This window comes from Balaenoptera ricei, chromosome 11 (genome assembly GCF_028023285.1).
Source record: "Balaenoptera ricei isolate mBalRic1 chromosome 11, mBalRic1.hap2, whole genome shotgun sequence".
NCBI lineage: Eukaryota > Metazoa > Chordata > Mammalia > Artiodactyla > Balaenopteridae > Balaenoptera > Balaenoptera ricei.
In genome coordinates this window covers 78,061,459-78,086,036 of record NC_082649.1, presented here as the reverse complement: position 1 = coordinate 78,086,036, position 24,578 = coordinate 78,061,459, and the positions used below count along the sequence as shown (strand labels likewise).

The following is a 24,578-nucleotide window of genomic DNA, read 5'->3' as shown; positions in this document are numbered from 1 at the left end:
ACATGTACCTGTCCAGTTTTCCCAGCACCACTTATTGAAGAGGCTGTCTTTTCTCCACTGTATATGCTTGCCTCCTTTATCAAAGATAAGGTGACCATATGTGCGTGGGTTTATCTCTGGGCTTTCTATCCTGTTCCATTGATCTATATTTCTGTTGTTGTGCCAGTACCATACTGTCTTGATTACTGTAGCTTTGTAGTATAGTCTGAAGTCAGGGAGCCTGATTCCTCCAGCTCCATTTTTCGTTCTCAAGATTGCTTTGGTTATTTGGGGTCTTTTGTGTTTCCACACAAATTGTGAAATTTTTTGTTCTAGTTCTGTGAAAAATGCCAGTGGTAGTTTGATAGGGATTGTAGATTGCTTTGGGTAGTAGAGTCATTTTCACAATGTTGATTCTTCCAATCCAAGAACATGGTATATCTCTCCGTCTATTTGTATCCTCTTTAATTTCTTTCATCAGTGTCACAATTTTCTGCATACAGGTCTTTTGTCTCCTTAGGTAGGTTTATTCCTAGATATTTTATTCTTTTTGTTGCAATGGTAAATGGGAGTGTTTTCTTAATTTCACTTTCAGATTTTTCATCATTAGTGTATAGGAATGCCAGAGATTTCTGTGCATTAATTTTGTATCCTGCTACTTTACCAAATTCATTGATTAGCTCTAGGAGTTTTCTGGTAGCATCTTTAGGATTCTCTATGTATAGTATCATGTCATCTGCAAACAGTGACGGCTTTACTTCTTCTTTTCCGATTTGGATTCCTTTTATTTCTTTTTCTTCTCTGATTGCTGTGGCTAAAACTTCCAAAATTATGTTGAATAATAGTGGTGAGAGTGGGCAACCTTGTCTTGTTCCTGATCTTAGTGGAAATGGTTTCAGTTTTTCACCTTTGAGGACGATGTTGGCTGTGGGTTTGTCATATATGGCCTTTATTATGTTGAGGAAAGTTCCCTCTATGCCTACTTTCTGCAGGGTTTTTTTATCATAAATGGGTGTTGAATTTTGTCGAAAGCTTTCTCTGCAAACAAAAATAAACAAATGGGACCTAATGAAACTTAAAAGCTTTTGCACAGCAAAGGAAACCATAAACAAGACCAAAAGACAACCCTCAGAATGGGAGAAAGTATTTGCAAATGAAGAAATTGACAAAGGATTAATCTCCAAAATTTACAAGCAGCTCATGCAGCTCAATATCAAAAAAACAAACAACCCAATCCAAAAATGGGCGGAAGACCTAAATAGACATTTCTCCAAAGAAGATATACAGATTGCCAACACACACATGAAAGAATGCTCAACATCATTAATCATTAGAGAAATGCAAATCAAAACTACAATGAGATATCATCTCACACCGGTCAGAATAGCCATCATCAAAAAATCTAGAAACAATAAATGCTGGAGAGGGTGTGGAGAGAAGGGAACACTCTTGCACTGTTGGTGGGAATGTAAATTGATACAGCCACTATGGAGAACAGTATGGAGGTTCCTTTAAAAACTAAAAATAGAATTACCATATGACCCAGCAATCCCACTACTGGGCATATACCCTGAGAAAACCATAATTCAAAAAGAGTCATGTACCAAAATGTTCATTGCAGCTCTATTTACAATAGCCAGGACATGGAAGCAACCTAAGTGTCCATCAACAGATGAATGGATAAAGAAGATGTGGCACATATATACAATGGAATATTACTCAGCCATGAAAAGAAACAAAATTGCATTATTTGTAGTGAGGTGGATGGACCTAGAGTGTGTCATACAGAGTGAAGTAAGTCAGAAAGAGAAAAACAAATACCGTATGCTAACACATATATATGGAATCTAAGAGAGAAAAAAAAAAAAGGTCATGAAGAACCTAGGGGTAAGACGGGAATAAAGACACAGACCTACTAGAGAATGGACTTGAGGATATGGGGAGGGGTAAGGGTAAGCTGTGACAAAGTGAGAGAGTGGCATGGACATATATACACTACCAAACGTAAAATAGATAGCTAGTGGGAAGCAGCCACATAGCACAGGGAGATCAGCTCGGTGCTTTGTGACCACCTAGAGGGGTGGGATAGGGAGGGTGGGAGGGAGGGAGAAGCAAGAGGGAAGAGATATGGGAACGTATGTATATGTACAACTGATTCACTTTGTTATAAAGCAGAAACTAACACACCATTGTAAAGCAATTATACTCCAATAAAGATGTTAAAAAAAAACCAAACAAAACTTGAACCCCTATCTCTACGTCACCAAAGCCCTTGATTTTTCTGCTACATTTCACTGCTTCTAAAATATGGAAGAGTTTAACAGTACTGGTATATATTTCCAAGAAGTATTCCAGTTTATAAAGCTGTCATTGTGAAGAACCAGCACACACTGGGTTAGAATTAGTATTATGTGAAATCACAGACGGAGTTGTGACTCAGAAGACTCCACATACCCCTGAGAGCATCAAAATGTCTATATTTTGTGTTTGTGTTTTGTTTTTTAAAAAATAATTTCTTGGTCAGGACTTGAGGACTTGGAGAGTGACAGAGAGTAAGGTCACCCTGGGACCACTAGTGACAGCTTTGCCAATACAGTTAGAATGTTCTTTAACCGTAAAGCTTACTTAATGAAAAGAGACCCTCCCAAAACTTTTTTACTAATGTGTAGTGCTCTCTTGTCAGTTTGAAATGAGCAAACTGTCAGCCTGCCGATTACCATGCATACAGTATATGCTCATTAAATCATGCGCTGTAAGTTTCTTCAGGTTGTCAAACTGCTTAATTGAAAAAATGTGTAGTGTCGCTCTTACAGGAAAGAGGCAGGAATCAAAGGGCTGGAGAGTTTACTCTTAATATTTCGGAGTTTGCTTTTAAGTGCAGCCAGAAATTGTTCTATTTTACAGTTTTGATTAAAGGACTGTTCCTTCTGCATCTTTTTTGGTTTCGTTTATAATTCAAACACTGTAATGATAATGGAGTTGCTTTTATAATAGAGCTACTAAATCATTCTGCCAGGAGATGAAAACCAAAGTAAAGGGCTCACCTTTTTGTGCTATAGCTCTAAGGCCGACTTGGGTGTGTTGAGGCTGAAACAAACTGGGAATAAGAGATCTGGATGGGTTTTAGTTTTGCTAAATCTCTGCTGCTGTGTTTTCATTTTAGGAGGTTTAGGCCTTAGCATCACCTCAATGGGTGAGTTAACCCCTTTTGAGAGCTGATACCCTAGGCTATCATGACCTATGATAATTAGGCTGTTTGATTTGTTTGCATGGTAGCTCTAAAAAATACCAGTGCCCAAGCTCCACCCCAGATCAAATAAATCAGAATCCTTGGGGGGTAACTGTTTTTAAAAGCTCTCCAGGTTATTCTAATATGAGCCAGGGTTGACAGAGCCTGGCCTAAATTGACTCGACTCATCCAGCATTTCAATTCAACTGATTCAGCAGCTCTTATCATCAATCACAAGGCATCAACCAATGGCTTAGCAACCAATAAACACTTCAGGGTTTCAGAAGGTTACAAACTCTGATTTCTGAGCTCCACTTAGATCTATAAATGAGATTCTTTGGAGACAGGACCCAGGAGTCTCCATTTTTTTAACCAGAACTCTAGGTGATTCTTATGCCCTAAGGTATGAGAATTTGCTAGAGAAGCAAGATGATCTTTGTAAGTGAAGTTGAGTGGAACTTCAGAGGAAAGTGCATAAATCACAGTAAAATCAGGGCAGGCTTTTTTTTTTTTTTTTAAAAAGGGATTTTGGTACATTCATTTAGGCTGCCTGGGATCATGCATGGTTATAATGGCATTAGTTTTTTGGGGGGCTAACCCCCCACAGCATCACCACCACTATTATGAGATCGAGGGATGCACACACACTTTGTAGCTTCTTTAACCTTTAGACACCTGGGCCTAACGACTAGGGCCAATGCATTTTTCAAGGGCTTAGAAAAATATTGAGAACTAAAAGGAAAAGAAAATGATTTTGGATTTGAAGTATGTAGAAATTGCAGAGTCAGGACAATTAGATAGTTAATGAAATGTCAACAAAATAGAACATTGTGCTATTGCTATTAATTACTAAATTTAGTAATTATAAAGAGTCTGTGTTTAGAGACATTTTATGAGTTTGCTTTTCTCACGTCTTAAGAATGTCTGAATTGCATGATGATTGTTGAGAAATTTTAGCCAATTTTAAAATTTAATAAACCAAATTGTGTGCAACCAAATAATTTCAAATGCAAAAATACAAAAATCTTCTCAAAAATTTTTCACTGAACACTTCTTTATTATAATGTATCATATATAATATTGTGTTGAGCCTCCCAAAGAAAAGGTGCCTAGGACCTAGGAAGGTCATAAACCCCAGAGTATATACTTAAAAATTAAAGGATATTTAATTGTCCTGAACTCCACTCTTATTGACAAGGCTATCAAAATATGCCTAAGCAACCTTCTAAAGATATAGTTGAAACTAAATATTGTTGTTCACCTTCCCTCCAGGGGGAAAAAAAAAAAGCCAAAAAAGATAAAAGAAAAAAAGTTTTTTTTAGCTACATACTGCACTCCCTTTAAACGTACATCACTTACATAAAAGTTGGGATTGTTAATGAGCATCAGATGAGACTGACAACGCCAATTGCACACTGTATCTCTTGCTCAGAAAATTACTGCTAAGAAATTGTGATAATAGTAGTGAAACAACACGTGACTAAAATAAAAGACAGAGAAGTAGATGCCCTGGAAATTTGGAGTCTCTGAGGTCAGTTGGTAACTAGAACTAAATGTCTTTTTAAAATTCTCCATGCCACTTTCATACCTTGGATTTGATTACATACTAGGTCCCCAGTTTCAGAATTCTTCTGATCCATCGATTACAAGTCCCACTACTAACATCTTACTTAAGGTACATCTTCTCCTTTTCTTAGCCCCTTTTTGTTTCTTTTGTAAAAGTTACCACTGCTGTTTTATTTATTTTTTGGTTTACCTTCTCTTTTGACTGTCTCCTCCCCCAGAATATAAGCTCCTTTGAAATCATCAGTTATGGTTGCTTTACCAAATCAATCATGGAGAAGAAAGGGTGGTGACAGTTGATCACTTTGTCCTTGCCAGCAGTGATTAGTCAGGAGTGTCATACTACTGGGACAGTGTTACAGATGCTTATGGTCAGGAAATATTTTAAAACATCTTTTATAAACTTGGATTCTGTAACTCAATAAATGAGTGAATGAAAGGAAGCTATATTTGAGTTTCACCTATCTCTCTCTTACCTCCTGCAACGTCCAAAAGGAAAAAAAAAAGACAAAAGAAAGGGAATCAGCTTTTCTATAAATTCTGTGACTTCTAGATGAATAAACTGGTTAATTGTTCACTTGAAAAATGACTACTTCATACTTTTGGAAAGGGGCCTGAATATTTCTTGGCAATACTTCAACTGATTAATAATTTAGAATGATGATTGACTGGAGAATGGAAGTGGAGCTAATAGGCTCTCATTTTCCTCTTTATTATTTTAGACAAACTGGTAGGTCATGGTAGAGGTGTGGGGAGTTTCTGGGTCAACTGACTAGAAGCTTTGGATTAAAAATGGAGAGAGGTATTTGGTCTCTCTAAGGTGTTGACTTCACCCGTAATGGAGCTGGATGACTTTGTGATGTGTTGCTTCTGATACTTAGCTGCTTAGAGTTGCTATTACACTCCCAAAAAGTCTGTGTGAACTACAGGCAACTCCTACTGTGACTGCTGTGTGCCATATCAGGCTAGACACTGGTTGGGAAGAAACAATGGATCCAACACAATTCTAACCTTAAGAAGTTCAAAAATCTGGCAAGAGAGACACATATGTCTATAAATCATTATTCTACCAGGTAAAAAGTATTAAGTGTCTTAGGAGAGGGCTATGAACAAATACCATGGGGGCCATTAACTTATGGATTGATGTGAGGGATCTGCCTAATTGGGAATTAGTGATTTGAAAAATGTGAGAAAGTCAAACTATCTAGTAGTAACTGTATATGCTGGTAACAGCAATTAGAATGAGAAAATGCCTAAGAAAGGAATGCTGGCATGAGAACCTGGTTGGGATTTCCAGGGCTATGTAAAGCTCTGTGCCTGTATTCAGCTATGTAAAGCTCTGTGCCTGTATTCAGAAAGATAGGATTCGGATAAATTGTATCCTAGAAGGAGTGAAGTGAGCCTTATCCTAGAAAATGCACAAGGGTTTAGCTGGAAATTTAGACGTGTTTTGGGGAGAGGCTGTGGCTTTAAAAGCAGCCAGTGTTATTGTGGATGTTGCCAGGGTTGCTGATGTTCTTCTATCTCTAAGGGAAGAGTGTCTGGGCCCCCCAACTGAATCCCACAAATTCTGAAGAGAGTTGAGTTTTTCATCTAAATAAGACAGTGTGTATTTGAGTGCCAAATCTGCTTCCACTGGCTGAATGTTTTGCTAATATAATCAGGGCCTGAATGCAATTAAGACTCACCTCAAGGAGCAATGAATTATGCATGCTTTCCCTGACCTCCCATCTCCCGTGGACTTAAGTAACTTCCAGAATACTCATGTTTTGAGTATTTGTGTATGTTATTGTTATGGACTAAATTTTGTCCCTCCGAAATTCGTATGTTGAAGCTCTAACCTCCAATGTGACTGTATTTGGAGAGAGGGCCCTTAAAAGAGGTAATAAGGGTTAAATGAGGTCATAAGGGTGAGGCCCTAATCCAATATGACTGGTGTTCTTATAAAAAGAGGAAAAGACACCAGAGATGCAGCCACAGAGAGAAGAAATCATGTGCACAACGAGAAGGTGACCTTCTGCAAGCCAAGGAGAGAGGCCTCAGGGGAAATCAAATGTGCTGACATCTTGATCTTGCACTTTCAGCCCCTAGAACTGTTGAGAAGTACACTTCTGTGGTATTTTGTTATGTCAGTCCTAGAAGACTAATATGGTTATTGACAAATCCTCCTGCGGGTTTGATTTGTGAGCCTAAGTCAATGACAAGTTAAATGGAACTCTCAGTTTGGGCCAAAGCAACCATGAAAGTCCTTAGGAAATGATTCTCCTTCCCTTCTCATTAAGTAGTATCTAGCATAACCATGGTATAAAGCTACTCATTTATGCAGAGCAAATTTTTTACTCAGACATCTACTTATTCACCAAATGTTCATTGAGTGCCTACTATGTGCCAGTTACAGATTATGATCAGAAGGTGCTGTCAGTCTAGAAGAGGAAATATGACAGGCACATAAAATACTTCCATTTGTTCGTGGAAATACCATGGGCATGCCAAGACTGAAGGGATTCATTGCAACTGAATGGCAGGGAAGACTCCTGGTGGAGGTGGAGTTGAAGGAGGGCTTTGGAGGGTAGATAGGATTTGGTCATGATAGGTTGGGCAGTGGGGAAGAGAGGAAGGAATAGTGAGCAAAGGCTTAGAGGCGTAACCCTGGGAAGTTTATGGGGAGATGTGCACTTTGACTGAAATGTAGAATATGCAAAGGGAAATTTTCCTTCATAAGGCTGAGCCATCTCAGACTCAGAGGGCTTCCTTCGTAAAGGAGTGATGATATGCTACACACTGTCCTTCACACATTGTTATGTTAACACATCCACACTCATAATAACCCTACAAGGTATGTGCTAGTATAGTGTTATCCCAATTTATAGTTGGGGAAACTGAGGCATGGGTGGATTAAATTACTTGCCAGTTACTAGGAAATGGTGAAGCTGGGATTTGAACCTAGACATCCTGGCTCCAGAGTTTTTGCTTATATAAAGGAGGTCTGAGCATCTAAACCAAAGTATGATGGGGGGAAGTACTGGATGTCCATAGATTTGCAAATGGGGCAAGATGCAGACCTTTGAGATAGTGGGCAGCTTCTCCTATTTCCTTGAGCAAAGAGAAGGGCAGAGCCCCTGCTTCAGATAATCATGATGGGGGATCGCAGTGCCCTTGGCCACCTTCCTCTAAGTTATCCATGGTTGCAGCCATTAGTGGAGATAAATCCTCGGTACAGGGAAACAAAAGTGTTTTTCAGGCGCTTTGCTGCCATGGTTAGCCTAGGACAGGGTTATGAAAGGAGCTTTTCTGTGTCTGCTGCCTTCCGGGGTTACATTCTTAGTGAATCTGCTGCCTCAAAATGGAGCTTGTTAGTTTCGTGTCATCCAAGGGTGGCAATTAGTTGCATGTGTTTGGTTGGGTGCCAGCTCCCGGGGCACCAGACCTCAGTGGGGGAGCCACTGTTTGTCATGAATTAGTCTTTAAATAAAAGCAAGTTTTTAAAATGGAGCATGCTAATTTGGATTTTGCTAACCCCCTCTGAAGAAGGCTTGGCCTGTTCGGTGCCAGCTGGCTGAGTTGGCATTCAGCGAGAAACTGGGTCCCTACCAAAAATCGCATTGCTCCCCCCTCCCCCTTTGAGAGCAAAATGGCAGCAAGGAGCTGGTTGGCCCTGAGAAACAAGGTGAAACAAGGGGCAGGGACAACGCAGCAATCAGATGATGAAAGGGAATTGAGCTGCCCTGGTCATACCCGCTTCTCTCACCACCTTAGGAAGAAAAGTCCACCCCTCTCTTTCCCCACTCACGCTGTCCTCAGCCACCCATTCAGTGACTTTCCACATAAAAGCCTTCCTCATCCAACTGCTTATACACTGCACCTTTTATACTCTTCCAAGTCATACTTAAGGGATTATCACTGCAGCTTTTAACTTCCCTGAGAAAGAGCTGAATGAGCGTGAATGGGGCGGAAGAGTCTTCAGTGAGAAAGTGTCCCCCACCCCAAAATGCTCATAAAACCCCTAATCACGATGTAAGAATGCCATCCTGTTTTTGGTGGCTGCTGGTTACAAATGTGTTCATTAACAATTACTGTACATATAGGCGATAATTACAGGAGTCATGCCGCACACACAACTCATGGTAATAGAATGCGGGGCAACAACGGGCCCTGGTCGCCTTACTAGGGCGCTTTTTACACACGAAAAGCCATCCCACCGATCAAGGTTTTGATTCTTGAAACTCAGCACTTTGCCCAATAAGTGCTAATTGGAAGATTTGTTTTCTTACACTTTCCAGGTGGATAACCTGATCCTGAGAAATGGTGACTGTCATGCAATCAACTGTTGAAAACAGGAACTCTTCCGTTTTTTAATTATCTATTTCGGTTTTGTTTTGCAAACATCCCTTTGTCTTCCAATAGGTTTGCTCTTTATTGGGAGAGGAACCTTGTACAAAGGCAAGACAGAAAAGGAATTTAAATAAGCTTTACATTCGTTCTGAAGATTCAGGAAAGATGGGAGCTTTTTCTCAATATAAATGTTATTTGTACAGCAATTGCTGAGAAATATGAGTCGTCCTAGTTACTAACATAGTATACGTTAAATTTCCTGGAGTGAGATTTTTTGTTTTTAAACTTTTTAGTTTGATGCCAGTGCCTCTGTTCTTCTGAATGTAGCATATTAAGTTTACTAATAAACCCACACCCCATTCCTAAGAGACTTGGCCTGAAAGCCTTCTTGACAGGACAAGAATTTATTTGCTTGTTTGTTTATAAACGTTGATGCAAAGTTGACGATGAAGGACATTTTGAATATTTGAGTACCATATATAGATTTAAGGGGGATCTTAGTTTTTCAAGGCAATGCATTTTGCAGTTTCTTTAAATGTTCATTTAATATTTTCGGTCTCGGCAGGACAATGTGTTGCTTTTAAGGATAAGAGCCCGTAATGAGCCCATGAGCTTTTAATTTATGATGTATCTGACAGGATTGTGGTGGATCTGATAGGGGATGCATGGGATTATGTCTGCAAGCTGAAAATAAACCAGCTGGTATTTGTTCTGAAAACATTCAGAGAACACCCCCCTGTTAATGGCCCATGGCTTGATCTCCAACATCTGGTAAACTAATATATTGTCATTTTTACCATGAAAGTCAGCACAAATCATTAATGATTCTAGCAGCTATTTATGTTCTTCTCTTGTCTAGTATATGCCAATTAGCATGAAATTATTCCTATTAGCGACATGATTGAATGATAGTAACCTGACTGTAACTTGTTGGCAGAAATTCTTTCATAATGACAGTAATGAACTGTGCATTGGAGTCCTTGCTGGGCTGTGTTAAACGGGAAGGTTGGATGTTATATGTTTCTAACCGTCATGAACAATACTTCCTTTTTTTTAAAATTAATTAATTTCTTTATTTTTGGCTACGTTAGGTCTTTGTTGCTGCGCACGGGCTTTTCTCTAGTTGCGGCAAGTGGGGGTGACTCTTCATTGTTGTGCGCGGGCTTCTCATTGCGGTGGCTTCTCTTTGTTGTGGAACAAGGCCTCTAGGCACGCAGGCTTCAGTAGTTGTGACACATGGGCTCAGTAGCTGTGGCTCGCGGGCTCTAGAGCACAGGCTCAGTAGTTGTGGCGGACGGGCTTAGTTGCTCCGCGGCATGTGGGATCTTCCTGGACCAGGGCTCAAACCCATGTCCCCTGCATTGGCAGGCAGATTCTTAACCACTGTGCCACCAGGGAAGTCCCATGAACAATACTTCTTAAAGACTGTGTGAATTGAAGGAAATGTGCTATCTTGCAAATTTGTTTCAGTGTGGGAACTTATCATTTTTGTTTAATTTGTTGGGGGAAGGAATCACTGTTTGCCATTAAAAATGGTGTTCAGGGACCACTTTGCAATACACACACGTTATGATCAACAACAGTATATAGAGCCTAGATGAGTTCATCATTGCTCTCCTTATAGACAATATCTGAATGTTTAAGTGAAATTTTCCATATCTAATCATCACTGCAGAATGAAATATTATCATCAATGGCAGTGACTAAGAAAAATACAGAGAGCTTGATACTGCCATGAGACTGATAATTTAATTATCCTTTTTCTTTCACCTAATCTTGATCTGTTAAGGCCACATGATGTGACTGAAAATGCATATCAGGCAGATAGTCCAAGATATCTAAGAGGAGCAGTAAAAAGGACAGCTTTAGCTCCGTGAAAATTCCTGGTAGGGCATTTACATAAGAGTAGGACAGATTAGCCATATTCTCCGTAGATCTAAGGAACCTAATTAATGTGTTGTATACTTCTTATGGCCCAACTCATATTTTTTTTAAATTTTTTAAATTTTTTTTATTTTTTTAACATCTTTATTGGAGTATAATTGCTTTACAATGGTGTGTTAGTTTCTGCTTTATAACAAAGTGAATCAGCTGTGCATATACATATATCCCCATATCTCCTCCCTCTTGTATCTCCCTCCCACCTTCCCTATCCCACCCCTCTAGGTGGTCACAGAGCACTGAGCGGATCTCCCTGTGCTATGCGGCTGCTTCCCACTAGCTATCCATTTTACACTTGGTATATATAAGTCCATGCCACTCTCTCACTTTGTCCCAGGTTACCCTTCCCCCTCCCCCGTGGCCTCAAGTCCATTCTCTACGTCTGCGTCTTTATTCCTGTCCTGCCCCTATGTTCTTCAGAACCACTTTTTTTTTTTTTTTTTTTAGATTCCATATATATGTGTTAGCATATGGTATTTGTTTTTCTCTTTCTGACTTACTTCACTCTGTATGACAGTCTCTAGGTCCATCCACCTCACTACAAATAACTCAATTTCGTTTCTTTTTATGGCTGAGCCAACTCGTATTCTTTTGTCTCACTTTTTACTCAGGTCATTGCTGTGGAAACCAGCTTAGGGCAGGTGTGACCCGAAGCCTCTTGCCTAAGCTGAATTGGGTATCCCCATTTTCTGCCTTACAGCTTCTCTGATAACTTGTGTGAGAGTTATTAAACCGTGAAGTAATCCCTGACTAGTGCAGGATGGGAACTGGTGAAGAATTACTGTCCTCGTCCATGCTTTGTTCACATTATACATATACATCTGAAGCACATAAGGTTTCTCAGAGAGTTCCAGCCTGACTGAGCCCCAGTTTCCCACAGTGGTGATCAACTTCAGAATATACCCTCCTATTGCATTTCACTGCACATAAGATGCTGTTGGAGCCCCACCAAGATCAACTTTACTGAGTCAGCACATCATGACCCAGCTGCTTATAGTATTGGATGCAAAGGCCTCACAGATGAACGCTTCTCAAGAGAATTACCTTCTATTGAGAGGAGCCACCTTCCCCAGAAATACCCACGAGATTCTTCAACTCTTGACAAAGGGCAATCCATAGCCAGTGACTAACTGAAGCTGTCCAAGTGGGATGATCCTATGGTGCCATTCATATTCCAGAACTCTTTGCGGGATCAGGCCAAGGCTAGACTTAACTAAAGCCACAGATTTTCTTGACTTCTTCTCTGTCCCATCCCACTCCCTTGTTTCCTCACAACTTTCTCCTGAGGGCACTCCTTCAATCAATTACTTGCACAGAAATGCCCATCTCAGGCTCTACTTCTAGGGAATATGATTTAAGACACCTTTCTTCCCTGTTTCACTCTCTCTGGTCCCCCACTCCTGTTATCTAGGGCCCTTTCCCCAGGTAAACCACCTTTTAGTAAGACTTTGCTTTAGGCTCTGCTTTCCAGAGTTGGGTGTTAGGGTGGGGTGGGGAACCCAGACTATTACGAAGAACAATTTCAGTATGTTTGGAAGCTTCACTGTGTGCTGCCCACAAGATTAAGTGCACATGGTCCCTTCTGAATGCCCTATTGAGGGAACTTCAATTTAGAAAGAATTAGGCAACGTAAGATTATGCTGGAGTGAATGATTCAGGTAATACATGCAAAAGTTGAGAGATTTATTATGTGGGGCTAAAGAGGGTATCAAAGACTTGTTGGAAGAAGTGTACTTGAATCCATGAGAGAAACATTTAGAAGGAGGAGAGAGGTGGCAGAAGGAAATTCAGCTTGGAGAGACATCATGAATAAAGGCTTTGAGTGCACTTGAAAATCATTAGTTCAAGGGACCCTGGCATTGCCACCATCCCTGTGGGAATATAGGCTTCATATACAAGTTAGATATATCCAGAATGTGCTTTTATATGTTTGTTTTATAGATATCTTTTCTATAACTACCAGTTCCAGGCAGTATGGTGGGCACTGGGAGTGATAAAATAGAAATTGTCTCTGCTTGAAAAGAACTTGCAGGAGAGCAAATACATAAGCAAACAGGTAAACACATATAATTACAGGTTTTTTTCTAAGGCTCTGAAGGAAATTAACAGTGTAGTGCCATGACAGAAAATAACAAAGGTCACATATGTTAGATCAGGTGGACCAGAAAGTCATCCCTGAGAATATGATGTTTAAGCAGAGCTCTAAAGAATGGAAAGTAGTCAGTACTGTAAAAGGCGGTGGAGCAAGGAGGAACATGGCAGCCAGAGGGATGGCATATGCAAAGGTCCTGAGGCAAGAAGTACTTCAACGTATATGAGGTACAAAGAAGACCAGTGTGACTATGTAGTACTGAATAAGGGAGTGCACAAGATAAAACTGGAAGGTAGGGAGGAGCAGGATTTTAGAGGGCATCATATGCTTTTTTATCCTGAATGTAATGGAAAGCAACTGAAGGTCTTTAAGGACAGAAGTGATAGTTTCCAACTTATGGTTTTAAAATATGACAGTTGTGTGAAAAATAGATTGAAGTGGGGGACACAAATAGGTGTGGGGAGAGCAATAAAAAAGCTATTGCAGTAATCCATGTGAGAAATGATGATCACCAAGCCTAAGCAGAGTCAATGGATGTGAAGTACAATTTACTAGAATGTAATTCAGGACAGCAGGGGTTTACTCCCTTGATCACTGTTGTATCCAGGCCTACACCTGAGGTCTGTGAGGCCCCAGGAAAGAGTACAAATGGAGGTCACATACCACCTGTCTAAATATCTAAAAATTATAAATCCAGCTAATAAGCTGTAAAAGAAACACTTTTTTATCCTTCTACCATGACAATGTAACTCTTTAGCAACAAAATCCAAAAGTATAGGTAAAGCTATGATTTTTATATGATTGAAAATTGGCAACATATCAAAGATAACTGAATTTGATTATTGTTGCACATGTTCTGTTATTAGGGATGATATTTGGATGGATTAAAGGCAGAAATAATTCATACATTATTACATATTTATTCCACAGAAGTGATTTTTCTTATCTTTGTTTCAGTAAAATAAATATGGTGTTATAATCAAGTTAAAAAAAATTTTTTTTAACGTAATTGTGTCCATTGGCAGTAATGATTTAATGCAGGAGTCTGCAGCTATGGCCTGGGGGCCAAGTTTGGCCGTACTCCTTCATTTACATATTACCTATGGTACCTTTTGTGCTATAATGGCAGAAATGAGCAGTTGCAACAGTCCAAAATGTTTGCTACCGGGTCCCTTACAGAAAAATTTGCTGACCTCTGAGCTAAAGAATTAAAAACTAAACTGCATCTGTATTCACAGTGTGTAAAATTTGAATTTATTTTCATTAAGCATCTCAATTAATTATAAAAAAAATTAGAAAGGTTATTTTTTGAATGTTTTTAAAAAAGTTACATTTCCTGTAAAATATTCAAAATTACTTATTAGAATTAAAGGGCAAAATGTAGAGTACATTAACTAATATAAACATGTTAAGTCAATTTAAATATGCTAGATTTTAATTTTTTACCATATTTTGACATTTTAGTTAAATCTTATTAGTTTTATAAAAATAAAATAATTTCCGGTTTTATGTCATTGTCTGTCTAGTTGCAGTCTATTATCTAATATCAGTGTAAAGAACTGATACCAGATTTCATACATGTCATGCTGTGACCTTCATATATTCAAATTTTAGAAAAGTGCGTGTTATTTAATGTTGCAAAATGTACATAAACCACTGTGTACTGCTGGAATTTGTGACACCTCTGAAACTATGAAAGGGTACCAGAAGACTCTGATAAAAGAAGAAAATATACGTGTAGCACGACTGGGAACTTAGTTTTTTTAATGCAAGACTCTGTTGCCTTCGTGCTATCTGAGTGGAAGGATCTGACAAATTAATTTTTTTCTTTCATTTAAGCCCTCCCACTGCTCGAATCCTGCCCACACCACATAGCAGTGTGCATCTCTGTTGCCTGCAGTTTTGCAGTTGCACAGCCCACAGCCCACAACTTTTCCTGGCATTCAGACTCAGTCACCTTTTCTTCAATGATATCAAGCAAGAGAGGTCGAGAAGCACTTTCCCAGGGTATTAAGCCTCATTAGGCACAAGAATAGAAGTTACTAGTTGTATTGTACAAGAACCAAGCACCAAATCCTGAGTAACAGGGTCCTGATGTGTTTTCTCATCATTTTTGGTGGAGATATGTTGTGATTTGGAGGCCCTCTAAAGTGTGGGGTTCAGGATACATCAAATGATAAAGTAATGTAATACACAATGTGCAAACTATAGAAATGCAAGGAGAAATAAACAGAAACATAATAATAGAGGATATTAAACACTGAATCTATGGAAAATCAAGTAGATAAAAAATAATCTTATCAAAATAATTGATAAAGATGAACTAGATAGTAATACCTAAATTTAGACCCTGATAACAGAAAATATATCTTCTTTTCACGGGCCTTTGGAAAATTTGCAATGCATGGCCTTTATAGGTTACAAAGACATCACAGGGAATTTCAGGAAGGTTGAAACAGTAAAGTCCTCATCACCTGATTACAATGCAATAAACTAGAAATTCATTATCAAAATCTTATAATCTGGACATTTAAAATACTATGATAAGCAACTCTTAATTCAAAGAAACATTCAAAACCCAACTTGAAAAATATATAGACACCATTGAAAATTAAAATGTAACACGTGTAAACTTATGGACTACAGCTGAACCCATGTTTAGAAGAGACTCTATAGGCTTAAACACCTGAGTAACAAAAAAATAACAAAAAAGAAAGTGTCTTAATTAGTCTGTTCGGGCTGCTATAACAAAATACCACAGACTAGGTGGCAGAAACAGCAAACATTTATTTCCCACAGTTCTGGAAGTGAGGACCCACTTCCTGGTTCACAGAGGTAGTCTTCTTGCTATGTCCTCACATGGAGGAAAGGACTAGAGAACTCTCTGGTGTCTCTTTCATAAAGACAGAAATTCCACTCATGAGGCTCCACTCTTATGACCTAATCACCTCCCAAATATCCCACCTCCAAATACCATCACATTGGGGATTAAGTTTCAACATACGGATTTTGGGGGGACATATTCATTACATAACATAAAGAAATTAAACATCAGATTTAAAAAAAGAGCAATAAAATAAACAAGGAATACAGAGAGAGCCAAATAATACAGACAAGGTCAAAAATAAAGTTTCCTAATTGAAAAACAAATCCAGTTTAAGTATTATGAATAAACCCAAGTGCTGTTTCTTTGAAAACAGTGCTACACAATGAAATAATCCACATGATATCCTGATCAAGGAGAAGATAGGGAGCACAAAAATGCAAATTAAAAGTGAAAAGGGAGAAATGAATGTGGCTAAGGAAGCCATTGAAAGAGTCAAAGGAGAACCTTTGCAAAATATTTTGCATATAACTTTGAAAATCTTGATGGAATGGATTTTTTTTTTTTTTTTTTTTTTTGAGAATGATGTTTGCTGTGGGTTTGTCATATATGGCCTTTATTATGTTGAGGTAGGTTCCCTCTATGCCCACTTTCTGGAGAGTTTTTATCATAAATGGGTGTTGAATTTTGTCAAAAGCTTTTTCTGCATCTATTGAGATGATCATATGGTTTTTATTCTTCAATTTGTTAATATGGTGTATCACATTGATTGATTTGCATATATTGAAGAATTCTTGCATCCCTGGGATAAATCCCACTTGATCGCGGTGTATGATCCTTTTAATGTGTTGTTGGATTCTGTTTGCTAGTATTTTGTTGAGGATTTTTGCATCCATATTCATCAGTGATATTGGTCTGTAATTTTCTTTTTTTGTAGTGTCTTTGTCTGGTTTTGGTATCAGGGTGATGGTGGCCTCATACAATGAGTTTGGGAGTGTTCCTTCCTCTGCAATTTTTTGGAAGAGTTTGAGAAGGATAGGTGTTAGCTCTTCTCTAAATGTTTGATAGAGTTCACCTGTGAAGCCATCTGGTCCTGGACTTTTGTTTGTTGGAAGATTTTTAATCACAGTTTCAATTTCATTACTTGTGATTGGTCTGTTCATATTTTCTGTTTCTTCCTGGTTCAGTCTTGGAAGGTTATACCTTTCTAAAAATTTGTCCATTTCTTCCAGGTTGTCCATTTTATTGGCATAAAGTTGCTTGTAGTAGTCTCTTAGGATGCTTTGTATTTCTGCGGTGTCTGTTGTAACTTCTCCTTTTTCATTTCTGATTTTATTGATTTGAGTCCTCTCCCTCTTTTTCTTGATGAGTCTGGCTAATGGCTTATCAATTTTGTTTATCTTCTCAAAGAACCAACTTTTAGTTTTATTGATCTTTGTTATTGTTTTCTTTGTTTCTATTTCATTTATTTCTGCTCTGATCTTTATGATTTCTTTCCTTCTGCTAACTTTGGGTTTTGTTTGTTCTTCTTTCTCTAGTTCCTTTAGGTGTAAGGTTAGATTGTTTACTTGAGATTTTTCTTGTTTCTTTAGGTAGGCTTGTATAGCTATAAACTTCCCTCTTAGAACTGCTTTTGCTGCATCCCATAGGTTTTGGGTCATCCTGTTTTCATTGTCATTTGTCTCTAGGTATTTTTTGATTTCCTCTTTGATTTCTTCAGTGATCTCTTGGTTATTTAGTAACGTATTGTTTATCCTCCATGTGTTTGTCTTTTTTACGTTTTTTTCCCTGTAATTCATTTCTAATCTCATAGCGCTGTGGTCAGAAAAGATGCTTGATATGATTTCAATTTTCTTAAATTTACTGAGGCTTGATTTGTGACCCAAGATGTGATCTATCCTGGAGAATGTTCCATGCACACTTGAGAAGAACGTGTAATCTGCTGTTTTTGGATGGAATGTCCTATATATATCAACTAAATCTATCTGGTCTATTGTGTCATTTAAAGCTTCTGTTTCCTTATTAATTTTCATTTTGGATGATCTGTCCATTGGTGTAAGTGAGGTGTTAAAGTCCCCCACTATTATTGTGTTACTGTCGATTTCCTCTTTTATAGCTGTTAGCAGTTGCTTATGTATTGAGGTGCTCCTATGTTGGGTGCATATATATTTATAATTGTTATATCTTCTTCTTGGATTGCTCCCTTGATCATTATGTAGTGTCCTTCCTTGTCTCTTGTAACATTCTTTATTTTAAAGTCTATTTTATCTGATATGAGTATAGCTACTCCAGCTTTCTTTTGATTTCCATTTGCATGGAATATCTTTTTCCATCCCCTCACTTTCAGTCTGTATGTGTCCCTAGGTCTAAAGTGGGTCTCTTGTAGACAGCATATATATGGGTCTTGTTTTTGTATCCATTCAGCCAGTCTATGTCTTTTGGTTGGGGCATTTAATCCATTCACGTTTAAGGTAATTATCGATATGTATGTTCCTATGACCATTTTCTTAATTGTTTTGGGTTTGTTTTTGTAGGTCCTTTTCTTCTCTTGTGTTTCCCACTTAGAGAAGCTCCTTTAGCATTTGTTGTAGAGCTGGTTTGGTGGTGCTGAATTCTCTTAGCTTTTGCTTGCCTGTAAAGCTTTTGATTTCTCCATCAAATCTAAATGAGATCCTTGCCGGGTAGAGTAATCTTGGTTGTAGGTTCTTCCCTTTCATCACTTTAAGTATATCATGCCACTCCCTTCTGGCTTGCAGAGTTTCTGCTGAGAAATCAGCTGTTAACCTTATGGGAGTTCCCTTGTATGTTATTTGTCATTTTTCCCTTGCTGCTTTCAATAATTTTTCTTTGTCTTTAATTTTTGCCACTTTGATTACTATGTGTCTCGGCATGTTTCTCCTTGAGTTTATCCTGTATGGAACTCTCTGCACTTCCTGGACTTGGGTGGCTATTTCCTTTCCCATGTTAGGGAAATTTTCGACTATAATCTCTTCAAATATTTTCTCGGGTCCTTTCTCTCTCTCTTCTCCTTCTGGGACCCCTATAATGCGAATGTTGTTGTGTTTAATATTGTCCCAGAGGTCTCTTAGGCTGTCTTCATTTCTTTTCATTCTTTTTTCTTTATTCTGCTCTGCAGCAGTGAATTCCACCATTCTGTCTTCCAGATCACTTATCCGTTCTGCCTCAGTTATTCTGCTATTGATTCCTTCTAGTGTAGTTTTCATTTCAGTTATTGTATTGGTCATCTCTGTTTGTTTGTTCTTTAATTCTTCTAGGTCTTTGTTAATCATTTCTTGCATCTTCTCAATCTTTGCCTCCATTCTTATTCCGAGGTCCTGGATCATCTTCACTGTCATTATTCTGAATTCTTTTTCTGGAAGGTTGCCTATCTCCACTTCATTTAGTTGTTTTTCTGGGGTTTTATCTTGTTCCTTCATCTGGTACATAGCCCTCTGCCTTTTCATCTTGTCTCTCTTTCTGTAACTGTGGTTTTTGGTCCACAGGCTGCAGGATTGTAGTTTTTCTAGCTTCTGCTGTCTGCCTTCTGGTGGTTGAGGCTATCTAAGAGGCTTGATGGGAGGCTCTCGGAATGGATTTTTTTAATAGGTAAATAAGTTACCCAAGAAAAAAGAGAAAAACTTTAATAACATTGGAAAAATCTGAAGTTATCAAAGATCTGAAAAAGCCCCAGGTCTTTACGCTTTAAGAGGCAAATTATTTTGAACTTTTAAGAAACAGATAATGATAATGCTATTTAAAATGAGAACTGGTAAGAGTAATTTTATATCTGCATAATGGAATGCTGTGCATTAATTAGATAGGACGCAGAGGTCCTGTGAATGGCTATGGGATAATCTCCAAAATATATTAAGGGGGAAAAAAGCAAGATGCAGAGCACTGCATCTATTATATAATCACATGGGTGAATCTCTATATGTGTCTGGGGGCATGTGTGTGCATGTATACGCATGTGTAATATCTGTAAAGGAATACAAAAGCAACTGATAATGGTTGCCTCTGGAGAAGGGAACTAGGCAGCTGGAAGACAGATAGAAGGCAGATACCTTTTTTTTTTTTTTTTAATTGTGCATATCATATAATTTCTGAAATTGGGTTAAATTACAGCAAATTGTAGCCTGTAGAATCGGTAAATAAATACAACAGACGACACCCCACCGTCTGAGTGCAGCTGGGGGGGAGCATTAGGCATGATTAGATGTGGTTAAAAGTTATCTTTGTTTTCCGATTTGCAACATAAACATACTGTGTAAATATCCTGTGAGAAAACTTACTTCTGTAGTTCTAGTTCACAGATTTATTTTGGTGTTAACTTAAAAAGCGACTACAAATATTTACATAAAATTGTTGACATAATTAGATCACCTCTACTTCTCCAAGATACTCCTAGTCCCGACTCTAACAGGTCGGTCAGGGTGCCCTTCCTTCACTTGCTGAGTGCAGATTCTCTGTGACACAAGACGTGTCCCTGCCAGGGACATCCAGGGGATCCCGGGAAACCTCAGCAGGTGAACCCGATGCCTCCACGACTTGGCTTTTCCTCGTCACTTTCAACTTCAGGTGCATGGCTGGCTTCATCTGCATCAGCACCCAGGAACTGTGCGTAGGGAAGGGGGGCGTCTGTGCGTGCACACGTGCGCGCGCATGTGTGTGCGTGTCCACCCACGTGCACACAGACCTTCTCCTTCATTCATCACTCATAGATTCATTCAGTTCACGCTTTAGGCTCTGTCCCCTTCAAAACATCTGGAGGGCAGACTGGACGGGGAGCAAGGGTCCTCCCTGGTGACCTTTCCTCGGGTCTAAGATGACACAGCCTGGCTCTGAGACGGTGACCCTCTTTCCGCTTCAGGGGGCAGTTTGATGGCCTGAGTGTGACAGGCAGCCATGGACAAGTGGAGAGGCCCCCTGTGTGACAAGAAAGGTCACGCTGCACCACCATGAGAGCCGTCCATTAACCTAAGCAGGCAGAGGCTGCCTGTTCCAGGAAAAAATAAGACCACATCCTCCACACAGAGTGAGTTTCATGAAAGCACTTGTCTTATGGGGTGGGAGGTGGACCCGACAGCCTCAGACCACTCTGCCGGTTCTGAGATGCTAAGATTCTCCCCGTAAATGGGAGGCACCCTGCACCTTCCGGGAGGTGACATGTTCAACACAGAGAAATAAGCCTCAGGACAGACGGGGCAGACATGGCCACTGCAGTCAGACTGTGAGGACTGGAGATCAGCAAAGGCTGATCCACCAGGCTCCTGCAGCTCTTCTACTTCAATACTTTAGGGGGGGGGCTTCAACCTTCTTTTTGCATATTTGGCTGCCGGTGGTGGGCAGTAAGATGAGCAAAGGAAAGGACTGGGGAGCTGGGTAAACCTGCAAAGTGAAAACTGTCAAGGAAAATGTCACCGCTTTGCCATCTCATCTCCAGGACGCCATGGGGGCTGGACATCTCTGTGAGACAGAGCACCGTTCGGGAGAACCAGATGGGTGACTTTTTGTTTTGATGTCTTTAAAGTGTTTATCCATTGCATCCTGTGACACATTGAGATCAGGGTGCACATCACAAACTCATGCTGATCTTGAACACATAAGTGCTTCCTGTCCCTGTGTAGGGTTGGGGGATTCACTGGCGGGGAGCGAAGTCAAGAGGCTGGTGTTGCTTGTTTTCTTCGGTCGCGTCACTGGAGAGCTGCTCCGAGCGTTTACTAGGCGCTCGTCGCCGTGTCTCCGGGTCGATTGCATTATCCCCACTTGACGGACGTGGAGACGGCAAAGGCAGATAACTTTTAATTTGTGCCATTCTGTACTTTTTTGAATTTGATATTATGTACATATACCACATAGTCAAAGAATTATAAAAATAAACAAAATTATCTATAATACAAAGAAGGAAAACTGCCGATGTGTTTTAGGAAGTCAACATCGCACAGATACCGAAGTCTTACAAAGACAGCACAAAGTAGAAAACTATAAATCTTCTCCTTCATGTACTCATTATGAAAACTGACATTAAAAGTTAGTAAAGAGGGCAGACAGCAGAATCAAGAAGAACTACAATCCAGCAGCCTGTGGAAAAAAAACCACATTCACAGAAAGATAGACAAGATTAAAAGGCAGAGGGCTATGTACCAGATGAAGGAACAAGATAAAACTACAGAAAAACAACTAAACAAACTGGAGATAGGCAACCTTCCAAGAAAAGAATTCAGAATAGTGATAGTGAAGATGATCCAGGACCTCGGAAAACGAATGGAGGCAAAGATCGAAAAGATGCAAGAAATGTTTAACAAAGACCTAGAAGAATTAAAGAACAAACAAACAGAGATGAACAATACAATAACTGAAATGAAAACTACACTAGAAGGAATCAATAGCAGAATAACTGAGGCAGAAGAACGGATAAGTGACCTGGAAGACAGAATGGTGGAATTCACTGCTGCAGAAGAGAATAAAGAAAAAAGAATGAAAAGAAATGAAGACAGCCTAAGAGACCTCTGGGACAACATTAAATGCACCAACATTCGCATTATAGGGGTCCCAGAAGGAGAAGAGAGAGGGAAAGGACCAGAGAAAATATTTGAAGAGATTATAGTCAAAAACTTCCCTAACATGGGAAAGGAAATAGCCACCCAAGTCCAGGAAGTGCAGAGAGTCCCATACAGGATAAACCCAAGGAGAAACACGCCGAGACACATAGTAATCAAATTGGCAAAAATTAAAGACAAAGAAAAATTATTGAAAGCAGCAAGGGAAAAACGACAGATAACATACAAGGGAACTCCCATAAAGTTAACAGCTGATTTCTCAGGAGAAACTCTACAAGCCAGAAGGGAGTGGCATGATATATTTAAAGTGATGAAAGGGAAGAACCTACAACCAAGATTACTCTACCTGGCAAGGACCTCATTCAGATTCGATGGAGAAATCAAAAGCTTTACAGGCAAGCAAAAGCTAAGAGAATTCAGCACCACCAAACCAGCTCTACAACAAATGCTAAAGGAGCTTCTCTAAGTGGGAAACACAAGAGAAGAAAAGGACCTACAAAAACAAACCCAAAACAATTAAGAAAATGGTCATAAGAACATACATATCGATAATTACCTTAAGCGTGAATGGATTAACTGCTCCAACCAAAAGACACAGGCTTGCTGAATGGATATAACAGCAAGACCCATATATATGCTGTCTACAAGAGCTCCACTTCAGACTTAGGGACACATACAGACTGAAAGTGAGGGGATGGAAAAAGATATTCCATGCAAATGGAAATCAAAAGAAAGCTGGAGTAGCTATACTCATATCAGATAAAATAGACTTTAAAATAAAGAATGTTACAAGAGACAAGGAAGGACACTACATAATGATCAAGGGATCAATCCAAGAAGAAGATATAACAATTATAAATATATATGCACCCAACATAGGAGCACCTCAATACATAAGCAACTGCTAACAGCTATAAAAGAGGAAATCGACAGTAACACAATAATAGTGGGGGACTTTAACACCTCACTTACACCAATGGACAGATCATCCAAAATGAAAATTAATAAGGAAACAGAAGCTTTAAATGACACAATAGACCAGATAGATTTAATTGATATTTATAGGACATTCCGTCCAAAAACAGCAGATTACACTTTCTTCTCAAGTGCACACGGAACATTCTCCAGGATAGATCACATCTTGGGTCACAAATCAAGCCTCAGTAAATTTAAGAAAATTGAAATCATATCAAGCATCTTTTCTGACCACAGCGCTATGAGATTAGAAATGAATTACAGTGAACAAAACGTAAAAAAAACAAACACATGGAGGCTAAACAATACGTTACTAAATAACCAAGAGATCACTGAAGAAATCAAAGAGGAAATCAAAAAATACCTAGCGGCAAATGACAACGAAAACAGGACAATCCAAAACCTATGGATGCATCAAAAGCAGTTCTAAGAGGGAAGTTTATAGCTATACAAGCCTACCTCAAGAAACAAGAAAAATCTCAAGTAAACAATCTAACCTTACACCTAAAGGAACTAGGGAAAGACGAACAAACAAAACCCAAAGTTAGCAGAAGGAAAGAAATCATAAAGATCAGAGCAGAACTAAATTAAATAGAAACAAAGAAAACAGTAGCAAAGATCAATAAAACTAAAAGTTGGTTCTTTGAGAAGATAAACAAAATTGATAAACCATTAGCCAGACTCATCAATAAAAAGAGGGAGAGGACTCAAATCAATAAAATTAGAAATGAAAAAGGAGAAGTTACAACAGACACCGCAGAAATACAAAGCATCCTAAGAGACTGCTACAAGCAACTCTATGCAAATAAAATGGACAACCTGGAAGAAATGGACAAATTCTTAGAAAGATGTAACCTTCCAAGACTGAACCAGGAAGAAATAGAAAATATGAACAGACCAATCACAAGTAATGAAATTGAAACTGTGATTAAAAATCTTCCAAGAAACAAAAGTCCAGGACCAGATGGCTTCACAGGTGAATTCTATGAAACATTAGAGAAGAGCTAACACCCATCCTTCTCAAACTCTTCCAAAAAATTGCAGAGGAAGGAACACTCCCAAACTCATTCTATGAGGCCACCA

At 39.0% G+C, this 24,578-nt stretch overlaps 1 protein-coding gene across 22 annotated transcripts in view; it reads left to right on the top strand.

Annotated features, from left to right (window-relative positions):
• Positions 1-24,578, top strand: part of FHIT (fragile histidine triad diadenosine triphosphatase) — a 1,501,610-nt gene that overhangs the window by 438,808 nt on the left and 1,038,224 nt on the right. Inside the window, exon 1 of one of the 22 annotated variants that reach the window (XM_059940098.1) lies at positions 20,907-20,995. The exons of the other annotated variants lie outside the window; for them this stretch is intronic. The gene's annotated coding sequence lies outside the window, so the exon portion shown is untranslated. Of the gene's footprint in view, positions 1-20,906; positions 20,996-24,578 lie in introns of those variants that run through there. 22 annotated transcript variants of the gene reach the window in all.